We start from the raw sequence: 18,637 nt of genomic DNA, 5'->3' as shown, positions 1-18,637 counted from the left end.
CCTTTCTCCTGGGCATAGTCGGCCAATTGGTGCCAAAGAAGGATAGAACTTTTTTCATGTACGCTACAACAGCAGCAAGAATACTTATCGCAAAGTATTGGAAGACACAAGACCGACCCACTTTGGAAAAATGGCAGATGAAGCTGATTGACTGTATGGGACTGGCAGAAATGACTGGCAGAATCCGGGACCAGGGAGAAGAGTCGGCAGAAGAAGATTGGAAAAAATTTAAGGACTATTTACAAAAATACTGTAAAATTAAGGAATGTTGAATGATGCGGGATTGAAATTAAGTGGTTTCAAGCTGTAATTATGATAAAACGACTTTCTTTCTGTAAGCAAGAATTTAAAGTTATAATAATTTAAGATGCTGAGAAAAGGATTTGCTGTACAAACAACTTAAACTGGGTATACAAGAAGGGGAGGTATGAGGAGGTCGGGGAAATAAGTTACAAGAAAATAAGTTGTGAAATTTAAGTGTTTTTAATATTTTTATGTTTGTTTTTTCTTTTGTTTGTAAAAAATCGGAAACTCTAATAAATATCTTTTTTAAAAAAATATCTATCTATCAGCTACAGCTAAGAGATAGTGTCTTGCCTATGGGCCACCTAATGAGTTTGTGGCTGAAGCGAGACCTGAACTGTTTCCTGCTCAGCCACATGCCCCAGTAAGCGAGGATGAATGATACCATTCAAAGAGATTTCACCGACAGTGTCAAATGCACGCAGCACCGAAGACGTTATGAAACGCTGTGTTTTCGAGATGTTTCCCCCTCGTATTTATTTGCTCTGTCCAGCATTATTTTTATTACTTGTTTCCGACTGTATACTCAGCCTGCTGTGCCCTCCCAAAAAATACAAATTATCTCCGCCGCAGCCACAAAGAGACCTTCAGCAAAGGGCTGGATTTTGACGGCATGAAAGAAGCATATGTCGAAAATGGACTCTCAGGAGCGATTGTGCCAATGGAAGCAAAGTAATGGAAACTTACAGCCAGTCCTAAGCGCATAATGTGGAACTACAACGGCAGCCAAGTGAACTGGCTTCCAAATAATGCTAGCATGCACGGTGGACGGTGTTTAATTTCTCAATTTCAGCCTCAGCTGATGCCACAGGAGTTCTGGGGTCTGGGGATCAGAGGGTATTTCTATTATCATGTAAATAAGGCTTCTTTCTGATCCAACCTTGTTTACAGAGCTAATTTTACTACTGTTACTTCCCCCATCCTACGAGAGAAGTTGCTGGTGGCATGTTTGTTCTCCCTAAACCCTTTGGGCGAGTTTCAGCTTCAGGATAGATTAAGGAACAGCTAATAATGCAAAGTGTGTTTAATCAAGTTCAAACAACAGCACTAATAGAAATACTATAAGCTTTTGTTTTAACAAAATTGATTTTTACAGTCTTTACAAGGCTTTCTGAGTGAGTCTCCAGTGCACTGAGAGTTTGTCTTGGTAAGAAATACAGTGGTACCTCAGGTTACATACGCTTCAGGTTACATACGCTTCAGGTTACAGACTCCGCTAACCCAGAAATAGTGCTTCAGGTTAAGAACTTTGCTTCAGGATGAGAACAGAAATCGTGCTCCGGCGGCGTGGTGGCAGCAGGAGGCCCCATTAGCTAAAGTGGTGCTTCAGGTTAAGAACAGTTTCAGGTTAAGAACGGACCTCCGGGACGAATTACGGTAAGTACTTAACCCGAGGTACCACTGTACGGTTGATTGACACTCAATTCCTGTGAATTCAGCAGCATAGCAACCACTTCCGGCACCTGAGGCAGAGCTTTTTCTTTTTTAAGAGACCAAAGTTATTTTTAGGAGATCAGCCAAAGTTGATGAGCTTTTGGGGTAAACATAGCCAAAACTTCTTTAGCTGCTGTTTTGAGGGACGGACAGCGACTCCAATGGCCTGCAGCTCCCCTGACACCCAGCAACCCCACCCACCCCAAAAAGGCACCCAGGACCTACAAAAAGGTTTTGCACTCACATAATTAAGATTCCAGCCTAGCAAAAGCACTCCTGATTGAGTCCCACCGATCTCAAAGTATACATACAGTGGTAGCTCGGGTTAAGTACTTAATTCGTTCCAGAGGTCCGTTCTTAACCTGAAACTGTTCTTAACCTGAAGCACCACTTTAGCTAATGGGGCCTCCTGCTGCCGCCACGCCGCCGGAGCACGATTTCTGTTCTCATCCTGAAGCAAAGTTCTAAACCTGAGGTACTATTTCTGGGTTAGCGGAGTCTGTAACCTGAAGCGTATGTAACCTGAAGAGTATGTAACCTGAAGCGTATGTAACCCGAGGTACCACTGTACAAAGTATACATACAAGCATAACATACATAAGCATACATACAAGCTACCCTCTCCACCTCCAAGCAGGAAACTCTGAAAGTGGATTGTAATAATAATAATAATAATAATAATGTATTATTTATACCCTGCCCATCTGGCTGGGCTTCCCCAGCCACTCTGGGCAGCTTCCAACAAAATATTAAAATACAGTATTGCATCCAATATTTAAAGCTTCCCTAAACAGGGCTGCCTTCTGATGTCTTCTAAAAGTCTGGTAGTTGTTTATTTCCTTGACATCTGGTGGGAGGGCGGGTGCCACTACCGAGAAGGCCCTCTGCCTGGTTCCCTATAACTTCGCTTCTTTCAGTGAGGGAACCACCAGAAGGACCTTGGCGCTGGACCTCAATGTCCGGGTACAACGATGGGGGTGGAGACGCTCCTTCAGGTATCCTGGGCCAAGGCCGTTTAGGGCTTTAAAGGTCAGCACCAACACTTTGAATTGTGCTCGGAAATGTACTGGAAAACGTAACCTTGTTTAGCTGAATCCAGAGTTCCTTATTATTAGGAGGCATTTAACTGTGGCCCCTACCTGGGTACAATGAATGCCTGAATGTCTGAATAGGACTCATGCTTTATAGTATATGCATGGTGTATTTACAAGCACAATCAAAGCAGGTAGATGGATTGCAAGGCATGCTTGTGCACCCTCCAACATTTCTCCAATGAAAATGGGATAAATAATACCCCCAGCTACCCTGGGCGGCTTACAATATATTTATAAATACATCATAAAACATTAAACGTTTAAAACCTTCCCTATACAGGGCTGCCTTTGGATGTCTCCTAAAGGTTGTATAGTTACTTATCTCCTTGGCTTGGGGGTCGCATATCTTCATACCTTCCAACATTTCTCCGATGAAAACAGGGACGTCCTAAGGAAAAGTGGGGAATTCCGGGATCAAATAAAAAACCGGGACAGCTTCTGTAAATCTGGGAACGTCCCTGGAAAATAGGGACACTTGGAGCGTCTGTATTTGCTTAGAGTTTGTCAATCTAGGAGAAATCAGATTCTTCAAGTACTGAACACAGACAATGGAAAAATGAAAAGATACTTCATTTTTCCATTGTCTGTGTTTAGTAGTTGAAGAAGTTTATTGGGGGGGGGGTGTTACTGGTTTGTGTGGGAATTTTGTCATTGTTTTTGTTAAGTTGTGGGCGAACATATCAGACGACACAGCGATTCTTCAAACAGCTCTTCTTTATTCTGAGGCCAGAACTGAACTGAGCTGAAGGGCTCAGTCAGCCTGCTTATATAGAGCTCCAGAACAACATAAATGTAGCAACTTTCTAAAACTATCCAATCACTGAACGTCACTTTCGATCCTTCATTTGCATACAAACTATCCAATCACTGAACGTCACTTTCGATCCTTCATTTGCATAACTATCTACAGTATTCCCCCTGCTGGCCCAGGGTGAGAACTTCAGTACATAACAGTTTTTATTATGTATTTTGTGTTTTCATCTTGCATTTTTATGTTGTGAACTGCCCTGAGTTCTAGGGATGAATGTATACACATTTGAAGAAGGAGAAGGAGAAGAAAAACGAAGAAGAAGAAGAAGAAGAAGAAGAAGAAGAAGAAGAAGAGGAGGAGGAGGAGGAGGAGGAGGAGGTTGGCTTGGGAAGGACTCCTGTCTGAGAATCAGCATCATTTAGAGTCAACAGTGCTAAGCTAAATGTCTGATTTGGTATAAGGCCAAGATTCTGGATTAGTGTAAAGCTGTTTCCTATCTCCCTATGATCAACAGTGATATTTAAATAGGCAGAAACCCAGGCTTTATAAATATGGGGCTACGTTGTATATATCTTTTCATTGTGCAAGATTAAACGGCTTCTTAAATTAAAAACAATAGGTATTCTTAAGTCAGCATGAATGCTCATGAGAAACTAGTCTTCTAATTAAAGAAGAAGAAAATTGGCGCTTCTTGTTCCAGGAATTGTTTTGCAGTATCACAGCAGAATATGAGCACTTTTCGTTAATATTTTTTTTTACCCATTTGATGTATTTTAATACAGGCTGGAACATTTGGAAGGACTTCCAGCAATTACACAAAATGTACTGCCTTATAAGCAAATCAATTTCTGAAATCCTCATTTAATATATATATATTTATGTATGTATAATCTAAAGTGCTAATCTTTGAACTGCCATCAAGTGCATATGATTTCTACACATCACTCTTTAAATACACTCATTCTAAATAGTTGTTTGTCTTATTTAACACCACATTAAATGAATTCTAATACTTGTTTATCAAAGAAACATGCCTGGTGCTTGTAGAAATTTCTATCTTTTTAAAAAATTTGCCACATTTCAAATGAATATATTTGGCCATTTTAACCATCCCTCCAATGTTAGAGACTTTAATTATCCACATTTTCAACTGACGTGTCTCATTATCTCTCCATTTAGTAATTGTGAGAATATTTGCTATAGTTAACAGGTTCCAGACTAACTAATGGTGTTCGATAGGCCCTGAACTTTATGCTCAGTTTCCTACAGTAGTTCATTGGCATCCCTCTCTCTCCTCCCCCCCCCCCCAATGTACATTGATTAAAAACAGCAAGCAACCGGGATTGTGGGCATAATATTCAGATTTCAAATTGGGAAAACTTATGGAAAACAGATTTGAAAGAAAATTATATAAAAATGATGTATGTAACTCTTAGTAAATTTGCAAAAGTGTATAAAACAAATACAAATACCCGCTGGAAATGTAAAGAAAAAGAAACAAGGGTGGAGGAAGGGGGGCGGTGGGGTGGTCCGCCCTGGGTGTCATCACTGAGGGGGGTGACATTCGGCATGCAGCCCACCCTTGACTCCCAAGCCTACCCTGAGCTGTGACCCTTCCCCCTTCATTTTGACAGCTCGGGGGAGGCTTGGGAGTAACGGGTGTGCGGCGTGCCATTGCCCCCCTCTCCTGGGCTACTTCCTGGGGTGGGAAGCCTCCCCTGAGCTGTCAAAAGGAAGAGGGAAGGGAGGCTGCAGGCAAAGCAGCGCAGCTCCCTCCCCCCGCCCAGGAAGCAGTCCTCCATGGGTGGCTCACTCCACCCCCCATGGGTGTCTCGCTCTGCCCCCCTGGGTGCCTCGCCCCCTGGGGTGCTCATCGTGGGCGGCAACCCCCTAGGATTCTCGCCCCGCCCCCATAGCCCTGTGGATATTTTCACCCCCTCCCATTGCAAGAATCTCCTGACAATGTTTTCAGAAAGGAGGGGGCGGAAACTGCTCTTCGCTTCTTCCGCTCCTTCCTGACTCTGAAGGAGTCTGAGTGTTATCTGTGTAGAGATAAGATGGCTGCATAAGAAACTGTAACACGCATGCAGTCCAGAAGCCTCCTTTAGTCTTTAGTTTATTTTTAGTTTGCAGTGCAGTGGTACCTCGGGTTACATACACTTCAGGTTACATACGCTTCAGGTTACAGACTCCGCTAACCCTCCGCTTAACCTCTGCTTCAGGTTAAGAACTTTGCTTCAGGATAAGAACAGAAATCTTGCTCCAGCGGCGCGGCAGTAGCAGGAGGCCCCATTAGCTAAAGTGGTGCTTCAGGTTAAGAACAGCTTCAGGTTAAGAATGGACCTTCGGGACGAATTAAGTACTTAACCCGAGGTACCACTGTACTTAATTCGTTCCGGAGGTCTGTTCTTAACCTGAAACTGTTCTTAACCTGAAGCACCACTTTAGCTAATTGGCTCAACTTTCTGAGTATTGTCCACACTGATTCGTAGCAGCTCCAGAGATTCTGACAAGGGACATTTAGCAAATTTGTTTGTTCCAAGTTATTTCTGGGATTGTGAAAGTTTTCCTTTTTTCATTCATTAGTACTTTCAACCAGAAGCTGTTTTGAGTATACAGTGGTATTCTTAACCTGAAGCACTATTTCTGGGTTAGCGGAGTCTGTAACCTGAAGCATATGTAACCTGAGGTACCACTGTAGCTGTAAGAGAATAAAGAAGTTATGCCTCAGAGCTTTCCTTTGTGTAGTTCATACTCTGCTGACTTCGGTGCTGAGTTTGGTGCTCACAGCTCAATGTTGTGGATCTGTTGCACTTAGACCTGCTCTCCCGCAGTGGAAGGTCTCTGGAAGTTCTTCCCAGTTCACCAAGCCCAGTCGGGGCAGAAGAGGTTGAGCCCAGTCATTGGCTCAAAGGTGAAGCTGACAGGCCCCGCCCTCAGGTGCACAGCATGTGTGCCGCTCCAGGTGCCAGAGCAGTTAGCTCCACCTCTGAAAAGAAGGTACCTTTTATCATATGTGGTGGTCATGTAAGGTAATACAGTGGTACCTCAAGTTACCAACACTTCAGGTTACATTCGCTTCAGGTTACAGACTCCGCTAACCCAGAAATAGTACCTCGGGTTAAGAACTTTGCTTCAGGATGAGAACAGAAATCGCGTGGCGGCAGCGAGAGGCCCCATTAGCTAAAGTGGTCCCTCAGGTTAAGAACAGTTTCAGGTTAAGAACGGACCTCCGGAACAAATTAAGTTCTTAACCCGAGGTACCACTGTAAAGGCTTTCTGGGAAATGATATATAATGAACTGAAATAAATGTTTAAAAGAATTTTTGTAAAAAAAACAACAACCAGAAGCCTTTCTATTAGAAATTATTGGTACTGATATTCCAAAGGAACAGGAAAGGCTCTTTATGTATGCGACAACAGCAGCACGGATGCTACTAGCCCAGAGATGGAAAGAAGAAAGAGTTCCTACCCGAGAGGAATGAGCTGTTAGACAAAGCTGAAATGGCAAACCTATGAAGCTATGACTGTGAAATAATATGCAGTTGGAAATGTTGACAATAGGATCCATGGAGGGGATGGGGGGGGAAGTCTCGAGATTCAGAGACATCTCATTTTAGGGATATGTATTTGGTGTTGTAATTAATTTACATTTGTAAAATAAAATAAAAATGATTTCAAAAAAAGAAAACAAGAAACAACAAGCAACAACAAAAAGCAATCTTGTTGTGACTGTATGTGTGTTTGTCTCAAAATGTGTGTGTGCTTGTGTGAGTGTCTCCCGAGAAGGCACACTGAAGAGGAAGACTCCCTAGTACATGAAGATTTCACTTGAATAGTGGAAGAGTCAAGACTATTCTGTCAGCAGTGAGAGTTCTGTAGCTAGTGATTCAGAAGATTCATATCTACCTTTCTGATCCCCCCCTCCCCAGCTAAATTCAATCCTTTGTTTTTTAAAAGGTTCTAAGCCACTGTTCATCCAAACAGATTCCAGGGCTGGGTACAAGAGTTCAAATACAATATAATAAAAACAACACAATATCCTTCATTTCAATGTCAGAGGCAACTCATGGCAGAACTATGAAGCAAGAGAGAGACAATGACACCGTTCGCTACAGTCATCCTAGACTAATTTGATGTGACCTACAGTGAACACCACTTAACCTCTGCAACCTTTGTGTGTGTGTTTTTTTTTTAAAAAAGCTATTGTTTGCAGAAATAACCACAGTACTTTTGCATGGGAATGTACAGGAAAAATTCCTGCACTCTTTTACAACAAAAACCCGAGGGGACACACATCATTGCCACCATTGTATGAAACTCAAAACACAGGAAGTTGACCCTTTTATCGCAGGAGGAAGAGGAGGAAGAAGTTAACAACATAGACAACAGAGAAGGCAAAGCCGACTCCCGTTAGAGTAGATTCCAAAGTAGATTGGGAAGAAGTGGAAGGAAAGAAAGCAAATAATTACCAGAGCTATACGTTCACACTGCCACACCACAAAGGAAGAAAAATGAGCACCCTTATCGGAGATGGGGTTGATAGACTGGATGAGTGCTGCATTCATTGTTAAATCTCTTAGTTCATTCTGTGTACCAAAGCATCAAGACAATATACAAAGCCCAAGGAAATGTCATGCATTTCCTTTCTCCAGTGTCAAAACATGTTGGAGTAAGGGAGAGGGAGAGAGGGAGGAAAACATGGAGGGAGATTTGCTCTTTAGAAAAGGCACCCTCTGTGTTGACAAAGAGTATTTGTGTCTCAGAGACACAAACTAGATGTGACAGACTGTCACAGATGTCTTTCTTCCAATTTGCTTTTTTTTAATTAACAGCAGCCTTGGAGACTGTAAGTAGGAGTGGAAGAATGGGGGCTGCTGGCATGTAGTGAAGGGGCTGCTGAGATATTCTTTCTATGATGTTATGGGGGACCCTTTACATTTTCCTTCAAAGATGGAGAAGTAGCTTAGGGAAGGATGGTTTTGTCTGGAGAAATGGCCAGAAGGAGAGTGTCGAGCATTTTTCTCCACCTTTTCCTGTTCCTGGTTGTAGCCTCTTTTTTATTTGTTATTTTTAAAATAAAACTGGAGAAAGAGACTTGCGACTTGCATGTTAGCTTGAGCCATAGAACCAGTCCAATGTGGTGTAGTGGTTAGAGTGTTGGGACTTGGGAGATCAGGGTTCAAATCCCTTTTAAGCTCACTCAGGGAAAGTCACAGTACAGTGGTACCTCAGGTTACAGATGCTTCAGGTTACAGACTCTGCTAACCCAGAAATAGTACCTCGGATTAAGAACTTTGCTTCAGGATGAGAACAGAAATCGTGCAGCGGCGGTGCGGCGGCAGCGGGAGGCCCCATTAGCTAAAGTGGTACCTCCGGTTAAGCACAGTTTCAGGTTAAGAACGGACCTCCAGAACGAATTAAATTCTTAACCCAAGGTACCACTGTATTTCAGCCAAACCTACCTCATGGGTGATGGATCTACAGTCTTGGTTTATAACATTAAGGAAGGGTTAAGGAATGGTTTTCATAATGTAGATGGACACATTATGTCCCACTTTTTACATTCCAAATGCATTATTAAAATGTGACACCCCAGGGCTGCAGAGTAACCAGGAACCAGCAGCAGGGAAACAGCGTTTAGACGGACAAAACAAGGTAAGAAACGCTTTTAATCTACAAGGCTGCCCTGTGACGTTTTAGAATGATATATCTAATACTGTTCTAATGACGTTAAACAGGCCAGTGTAGATCCAGCCAGGATTGTCGCAAGGATAAAATGAGGAACCCATGCAGGCCATATTAAGCTCCACAGAGGAAAGGTGGAGTAGAAATGCAATTTAATACATAAATAAATATTAAATTGCATTTATATTCCAATAAATGTTGTTTCTCTCTATTATGCCAAGCGTCCCAAAAAACATGTTGTTTGCTATGATTTTAGAAAAGTGTGGTTAATGCTAAAACAACTTGTGCCTCACCAACTGGGCACAGGCCACCAGCTATGTACTGCAGCCTGCCTGCAACCAGAGAACCATCTGGCTTTGCTGACTGATCAGGACTGCAAAAACAGGCTTGCCCAATGCCTTGGAGATAGTTTGGTAGGTTCAGCTTGGTGGGTCATGCCCCATTCAGTTTCTGAATGTCAAGATTGTGTCTATTGAAATTTAGCAGCTTCCCTGGTTATATCATTAGTCTTGAACTCCAGGTTAATTGTCATGACATTTCAAAAAGAAGTGCTACTTTTCTTTGGGGGGGGGAATTTGCCAGTAGGGAACGAACAGGAAGTGGGTCCATCTGGACTGGAGGTGTTTAGGCTAGGGATGGACAGATCTCTCTATTGCTGGTTTGTGTCAGCTTTGCATGTGTTCATTTGTCAGTCTGCACTGGAAAGAGAATAAGACTGCAGTCTGATATCGGAGGTCTGTCCACCATAATGCTGCAATGACAAGATATGGTCAGGGGCGCCGACTTATAAAAAATATTGGGGGGGCCCATACCGGGGTCCTGCCGCTGGTTCGCTCGGGTAATAATAATAATAATAATAAATTTTTATTTATATCCCGCCCTCCCCAGCCGAAGCCGGGCTCAGGGCGGCTAACAGCAATAAAACCGTACAAAAGTGCAACATAAACAACATTCTAAAATCATTCATTATAAAAATTAATTAATTCAAGCCACTTCCTGGGCAGCCACTAGCAACCATTGGGCCAGAGCTCTGCGAAGATTGCCGAGGGAGGGAGTCAGGCTGTGCCCTGGCCAAAGGCCTGGTGGAACAGCTCTGTCTTGCAGGCCCTGCGGAAGGATGTCAAGTCCCGCAGGGCCCTGGTCTCTTGTGACAGAGTGTTCCACCAGATCGGAGCCACAGCCGAAAAAGCCCTGGCTCTAGTTGAGGCCAGCCTAACTTCTCTGTGGCCTGGGACCTTCAAGATGTTTTTATTTGAAGACCGTAGGTTTCTCTGTGGGGCGTACCAGGAGAGGCGGTCCCGTAGGTACGAGGGTCCTAGGCCGTATAGGGCTTTAAAGGTTAAAACCAGCACCTTAAACCTGATCCTGTACTCCACCGGGAGCCAGTGCAGCTGGTATAGCACCGGGTGAATGTGATCTCGCAGCGAAGACCTCGTAAGGAGTCTCGCTGCAGCATTCTGCACCCGCTGGAGTTTCTGGGTCAGTCTCAAGGGCAGCCCCACGTAGAGCGAGTTACAATAATCCAGTCTGGAGGTGACCGTCGCATGGATCACAGTGGCTAGGTCAGGGCGAGAGAGGTAAGGAGCCAACTGCTTAGCTTGGCGGAGATGGAAAAATGCCGCCTTTGTTATAGCTGCAATCTGCGCCTCCATGGAAAGGGAGGTGTCGAAGATTACACCCAAACTCTTAACGGACGGTGCTGGCACTAATTGCGCCCCCGCAAGAGATGGGAGTTGGGTAGCCGGGAGAACGCAGTTCGAGGTGGCGGTGTTGGGGAGAGACCCTCGCTCAGGGCGCCACTAGACTTGGCGGCCGGCGGCCTATCTGGGGGGTTCTGGAGCGTATTTCGGCGGAGCGATTGGGGAGGAGGGGGCTTGTTGCCGGATTCTTCAGCTGAGCCGGAGATCCGCTGCTGGGGGTCCCTGGGCCGAGTTGTGAGCACGGCCTGCTGAAGGGAGATCCAGCCGATTGCGCGACGGGGACGGCCGGGGCTCTCCGGCTAGGGCGCGCGGCTGGCTGGCTGGTGAGGGAGCAGGTGGGGAGGAGGCGGGGGTCCTCACTCTCTTAGGAAACGCACCCGCGCGCCCGATTGCCACGAAGTTCGAAGGGTGCGTGTGTGGAATTAAAAAGCAAAAACGAGATACGGGCAGGGCAGGCAAAGAGTTTTCTGCAAGAGGATGGAGGGCAGGTTGAAGAGAAAATCACTCAGGATGAGACAGTCAAATCAGCCATGATAAAATGGGCTCAGGATATTGGGTATAACATCATGTTTGAGGATTGGGAAAGGTTATGGACCACCGGAATGAAATTCACGGCATGTAATGCCTTGAAGGAAAATATTATGAAAATGATTTATAGGTGGTACATGACCCCAGTCAAGCTTGCAAAAATATATCACCTGTCTGATAATAAATGTTGGAAATGTAAGGAGGCTGAAGGGACATTCTTTCACCTCTGGTGGACTTGTCCAAAAGTGAAGGCCTTCTGGGAAATGATCTATAATGAGTTAAAAAAAGGTACCTTTCCCAAGAAACCAGAGGCCTTCCTCTTGGGCATTGTTGGCCAGAAAGTGTTAAAGAAGGATAGAACTTTCTTTATGTATGCAACTACAGCAGCAAGAATACTTATCGCAAAATATTGGAAGACACAAGATTTGCCCACACTGGAAGAGTGGCAGACGCAATTGATGGACTACATGGAACTTGCTGAAATGACGGGCAGAATCCGAGATTTGGGAGAAGAAACAACGGAAGAGGACTGGAAAAAATTTAAGGACTATTTACAAAAACAATATAAGTTGTATGAATGTTAAAAATTTACACGATTCGGAAACTATAGCTTCAGCAATTAGATTTGGGAAACAGGAAATTATATTTTAAGTAAGAAAAGGTCAAAATCTAAGGTAATACTATGTTTAATTTAAGATATAAGTAACTGATGAAAAGTATGTTAAATTTAGAGGTATAGTATTTGAAAAGTACAAAATAAGGTACGAAACAAGGTAATAATTTGCTGATATCTTTATTATAAAGAATGCAGGGTAAGGGAGATGCGAGGAAGTCCAGTTAGTTATATAAAAAATGTGTTGAATGGTTGGTTTTCTTTTCTTCTTTTTCTTCTTTTCTTTTTCTTGTTCTTTTACTTTTTTCTTCAGTGTATGTTTCTAACTTTGTATTTGAAAACTTAATAAAACATTTATAAAAAAAAAGAAGAGAAAATCCTTTCACTTTTCTGGGGCGCAGGGAAGTATCAGAGCCGGAGGTTGGGGAAGGGACCCCCTTTGCTCTGCCCTCTTCTCCCGCCTTAGATTCGCATGGGGGTCCCCGCCCGAGCTTGCCTGGCCACCGGGCCACACAAGGGCCGCGCTCTACGCGGCGCACCTTGCTAGCCACGCAGCTGTCCTCCGTGGCTGCGGAGCAGCCCTGCGCCGGTGCCCAGCCCCTCTGGGCGCCCGCTGCGCTGCCAATGGCAAGCGGGCGACGTCGCGGGCGGGGAAGGCGTCGCTTTCTTTCCCGATCCTTCATCCTCCCAGTCTTCCAGCCCTTTTTTGGGTTGGAAGCTCGTCTCGTTCGCCCTTCTCCTTTCTTCACCCTGCGCGCAATTTTCCTCCCTCGTCTCCCTCCCCATTTCTCCTTCCTTCCTTCCTTCCTTCCTGACTGACTGACGGGCTTGGGCTCGGGCTTGGGCTCGGGCTCGGGCTCGGGCTCGGGCTCCGGGTTGGGCTCGCGCTCGGGCTCAGGCTCGGGCTCGGGCAGCCACAGCGTCGGCGGTGTTGGCGATCGGCGGCGCGGGGGGATGGCCCTCCCGGGGGAGCCAGCGCTGCTCAATGGGGTTGCCAAGGAGACAGGCCACCCCCCTCCCCTGGCCCGGCGCCCCCCGCCGCGCCGGTGCCCGTTATCGAGCTGGTGCGCGCCGGGCGCCCTATAAAAGCCGCGGACGCGCCCACCGCCGCCCGAGATTATTGGGGGGGCTGAGCCCCCCCAAACGAATTTTTGAGGGGGCTCGAGCCCCCTCAGGCCCCATGGAGTCGGCGCCTATGGATATGGTTGGCTATATTATAAACTTAAGGAGGTATTTCCAATGCAGTACAATGGACAAGATATATTTTTGTTTATGTAATTTTATGTATGATTCCATAATATGTAGAAGAAGAAGAAGGGCAATATAAAAATACATCTCAAGTTTACCTTTAAAATTTGGAGGATATTTAAATCCCCCCTGCAAAAATACCTAAACAACTAATTTTCTCGATTTACCTGAAGTGAAATGCTGTTTGCATTAAAAAATCAATTGCTTTTCTTTAAGAACATCACTTACTGGAGGATCACAGATGTTCAAGTTCCTCATCCCTGGTTAACCCAGACGTTTCCCCCCATACCTTTTCTATGATCCATTGTCTTGATTGCGCTCTGAAAAAATAAAATAAAAATGTTATTGTGTTATGTTTGGTGAAGAGACACCTCTCTCTCTCTCTCTCTCTCTCTCTCTCTCTCTCTCTCTCTCTGTGTGTGTGTGTGTGTGTGAATGTTGTCCGGGATCCATACTGCCTTATCGATGATTAGCAAGTGTCATCTACATAAGGGGCTTCATTATAATCTCATCTCCTGGTATTAGCCTGGCTAAATCAATGAATTTACAATAAGAGAAGGAAATGGCAACACAAATTCTTTTTTAAAAAAACCAAGAAAAAACCAAACACAGTTCTTAATTTCCTGCGACATATACTGTACAGGAATTCTGTGTGTTCTTTAGAGAATAATGGCAAAAATTAGGACCGCTGGGGGAAACTAGTTAACAGGATTTACGTTGAAATTATCTGGTATGAATTGAATATATTAGAAATAATGAATCATTACAAGCTGGTGCTTTTGAATGCTAAATCCTCATTTAGTTTAAATATACTGGCGCTGCATAGGAATGATCTCGGAGGGTAATGGGAAGCACAATAATGACAGATTACTCAGTTCGCTAACTCCCCTGATTAAAATCTTTCTCAATAATGAGCGAACCAAATTAAAAAGATGCATGATGTGTAAACAGATACAGCCCATATTTGTTAAACTTTGGAGCAGTTCAATACACTGCTTTTTGGAACCAGCCTAAACAACCAGCTGGAAATAGGTACATATTGCCATCTGCATATGTTACACGTTGCTGTGAACCTTGAACCTCCATGGTATCATGAAGAGGGCAAATGTTATCCAATTTATTTATTTTTCTGAGACTCCTAGCTACTTCTTTGTCTATGTGGAGCCATAGAGCTCCATGGTTCTCGGCCTACCTCTAGGGAGACCGTTGCCATGGCTGCAACTCCTCAGCAGGCCTCACTGTAGGGCTGTGTGTGCTCATGCGCTGAAATCATCGGTGGAGGTATCACAGTGTTGTGCTGCCTAGACCTCCACCACCACTACTGCCCCACATGTCAACTGCACTCTGCCTCGGCCCAGTATGCCTGAAGGAACGTCTCCACCCCCATTGTCCAACTCGGACACTAAGGTCCAGCTCTGAGGGCCTTCTGGTGGTTCCCTCCCTGCAAGAAGTGAGGTCACAGGGAACCATGCAAAGGGCCTTCTCGGTAGTGGCACCCTCCCGGTGGAACGCCCTCCCATCAGATGTCATGGAAATAAACAACTATCTGACGTAGAAGACATCTGAAGGCAGCCCTGTTTAGGGAAGTTTTTAATGTTTTATGTTTTATCGTGTTTTTAATATTCTGTTGGAAGCCACCCAGAGTGGCTGGGGAAACCCAGCCAGATGGGTGGGGTATAAATAAATTATTATTATTATTATTATTATTATTATTATTATTATTATTATTTCCCTTCACAATGGCTGTGTATTTTGATGGCTCCCACCTTTGGGCACAGTGCTTGGCCTTTCTGTTTGAGGAAACCCAAACGCTTTCTTCAAGAAGTCGGCACACAGTGTAAGCGTTAGCTGAGGGTTATGGGATACACAATTCATAAGTCTATTCCAGGGTCCAAGAACCTGGGTCCAACTCTCCAACTCTCCCTCTCCCTCTGCCTCCAATCTGGCTGGCCAGCCCTGCCAGTTCACCAGTGGCCTCCTCAGCTACCATGGAAACAATGCTCAGTGGGTGAAATGGAGACTGGCCACAACGTAGCAGATCCCTCCCCTGAGTCATTGCTCGAGCTCTTCCAAGGCTCCCAGACCACTGAAGACATAACATCTTCTCTGATAAATCTTGCCCCATTCTGAATGTCATCACAGGGCCCAAGATAGTGAGTGCGAAAGCTCCCCGCACGATATCTCTTTTGGTGGAGAAACCAGAGCAACCAAACGCATGAGGGTTGATGTGAATGTACATAGTGTCCCCTCAAATGACCGCTTAAAGTGCAGCCAGTTCACCTCCAAATGGCATGTGTGGCAGTTTCCACCATGCATACTGTCAGCAGAGTGCTGAGCTAGCTGCCGCCTCACATGCGGCTTTTAAAATGAAAGGTCTTCCTTAGGGTCCCTTCCAATTCCAGGATTCTAGAATTCTTGTGCCATCCTATTTCCGAGGCAATGAGGAATGGTTGCTAGATTTCGCCTAGAGAAGTTTGAAAGAGGACACATTTTCTTGAAATACCTGAAAGGCTGTTAAACGGAAGAGGGCAAAGAGTTGTTCTTTGCAGGATTAGCTCTGATGGAGTAGAAGGCAGGATTGGACCATCTGATGGACTTAGGAGGGAAGCTTTTGGTTGAACATAAGGAGAAACATCTTGATGGGCAGAGCAACTTGACAATGGAACCAATTGTTCAGTGGAGTTGACCTCCCTCACTGGAGGTCCTCCAGCAGAAACTAGATACCCGTCTGCTGAGCATGCTCTAGCCCTGGATTTCCTGCAGAGTACAGGATGTTTGGACTCAATGATCCACAAGGTCATTTCAAACCCTGCAGTTCTATGGTTTTAGGTTAGATGGTGACAGCAGACATGAAATTAAAAGACGCCTGCTCCTTGGGAGAAAGGCGATGACAAACCTAGACAGCATCTTAAAAAGCAGAGACATCACCTTGCCAACAAACGTCCGTATAGTTAAAGCTATGGTTTTCCCAGTAGTGATGTATGGAAGTGAGAGCTGGACCATCAAGAAGGCTGATCGCCAAAGAATTTATGCTTTTGAATTATGGTGCTGGAAGAGACTCTTGAGAGTCCCATGGACTGCAAGAAGATCAAACCTATCCATTCTGAGGGAAATCAGCCCTGAGTGCTCACTGGAAGGACAGATTCTGAAGCTGACACTCCAATACTTTGGTCACCTCATGAGAAGAGAAGACTCCCTGGGAAAGACTCTGATGTTGGGAAAGATGGGGGCACAAGGAGAAGGGGACGACAGAGGACGAGATGGTTGGACAGTGTTCTCTCAAAGCTACCAACATGAGTTTGACCAAACTGCAGGAGGCAGTGGAAGACAGGAGTGCCTGGCTTGCTCTGGTCCATGGGGTCACGAAGAGTCGGACAGGACTAAACAACTAAACAACAACAGCATGAGTGTATACCATTTCCCTGTCCTGGGCTGGCTAATGAGGCTCATAATAACCCCTGCTGCTTCCAAGGCTGATCCCTCTCTGTCCAATCTTCAATGGCCTTTCCCTCAGTCAAGGATCCCTCTCCTGTGTCTGTTCTAGAGGCCCCAGCAAGGTAAAGCTATCTTACCTACATAATTTTTAATAGATACATGGTGTACAAAACCACAGATGAATAGCCCAGAGCGATGAGTCAGTTGCTTGCAGCGCCACATGCTGATTCCAATAGAGAACCACCCATACATTGATCAGGGCTATACCCTCTTAGTTTTGACAGTACAATGGTACCTCGTGTTACATACGCTTCAGGTTACATACGCTTCAGGTTACAGATTCCGCTAACCCAGAAATAGTACCTCGGGTTAAGAACTTTGCTTCAGGATGAGAACAGAAATCGTGCTCCGGCGGCGCGGCAGCAGCAGGAGGCCCAATTAGCTAAAGTGGTGTTTCAGGTTAAGAACAGTTTCAGGTTAAGAACGGACCTCCAGAACGAATTAAGTACTTAACCCGAGGTAACACTGTACTGCAGGCTACAGCATGAGAGATCCTGAACCCAAGTACAGTGTAGATCCTGGAAAGCAGCTGAACTCACTAAGAGACGGACAGGAAATTCCATGTTCTCAGCTCTTTCAAAATGATCTGCCTGGCCAGGCGGGTTTTGCTGAACAAGGGTGGTGGGGTCATAGGCTGAACAGATAGCAACTACAGAGTTGTCATCAGTATGTGGGGAAATGTATGTAAAGGTTTGTACATGATTATGAGTAACCAAATAATTACTTGCAGTTGCTTGTGGGTCACACCCACATTAATCCTTCATGTTTTGGCAGTTCTGGATAATACACAACTAAGAGATGTGGAATGAATTTTGATATCAATCTCGGAAGCAAAACACATCATTCTTCGGAAATGGGAAACGGAATCCCTGCTGACTTATGCAAATAAGACAAAGAGAAAACTCTGCATCGCAATAATAGGAGAATGATAATTATATGCGGTGATCCTCACTGAAACACACACACACACACACAAAGCACAACTTTCCAATTTAGACAACAGGAATGAAGACTGGTGAATATATGCAAATAGTCTGCAGAAATTTCAAACTCTATTCAGCAGAACATCCCTCCCACCCTTGGTATATTATGCTTGCAGGGATGGGGCCATTCTAAGATATGAATTACATTTAATAAGTGAAATGATTTATGCCCTCAAAGCATTCCGGTTGTAAGAGAGCAAAATCTGAAAGCCGAAAATGTGGATCTGAAATGTCAGCTTCAACATCCAGAGTTCTGACAGATGATTTCTCAAGGTCATTATTCTATGGTCTCGGAAATGATCTGCAGAGACCAACACTTTGGGGGAAGGACCAGGGGCATACAAAGTGGGGGGCAGAGGGGCGATCCGCCTTGGGTGCCACTCTGGAGGGTTGTTTTTTTTTTACAAGATGGCCCCTGCCTCCCTGCAGCTGTAGAGCAGCCGAGGGCATGCAGCGTCCATATGGGCTGCCTCTCGCATGGCAACCGCACGGGCTGCCGCTCTCGTGCGCCATCCATACGGGTGTCCATACAGGCTGCCTCTTGCATGACAACCATATGGGCTGCTGCGCATGCGCACTCCTTATGGTCACCACACATGCGCAGTCCGTACAGGCTGCCCTGCCCCAGGTGCCGAAGAGGGTTCCTCCGGTACTGGGAAGGACCACAGCTTGGTGGTGGGAGGCATGGAAACGCTGCTTACCTTTCCGCCGCAGTGGTACCTATTTCTCTACTTGCACTGGTGAGCTTTTGAACTGCTAGGCTGGCAGGAGCAGGGACAGAGCAACGGGAGCTCACCCCG

At 45.1% G+C, this 18,637-nt stretch overlaps 1 long non-coding RNA gene across 1 annotated transcript in view; it reads left to right on the top strand.

Moving 5' to 3' along the window:
* Nucleotides 1–3,093: 3,093 nt before the first annotated feature.
* Nucleotides 3,094–18,637, top strand: part of LOC310690078 — a 452,048-nt gene continuing 436,504 nt past the window's right edge. The window contains exons 1-2 of the long non-coding RNA XR_014517873.1: nucleotides 3,094–3,136; nucleotides 6,615–6,842. This is a non-coding gene — a long non-coding RNA (uncharacterized lncRNA). The remainder of the gene's footprint in view (nucleotides 3,137–6,614; nucleotides 6,843–18,637) is intronic.

Source organism: Podarcis liolepis (genome assembly GCF_965112155.1).
Source record: "Podarcis liolepis genome assembly, chromosome: 12".
Lineage (NCBI taxonomy): Eukaryota > Metazoa > Chordata > Lepidosauria > Squamata > Lacertidae > Podarcis > Podarcis liolepis.
This window is presented reverse-complemented; position numbering and strand designations above follow the sequence as displayed.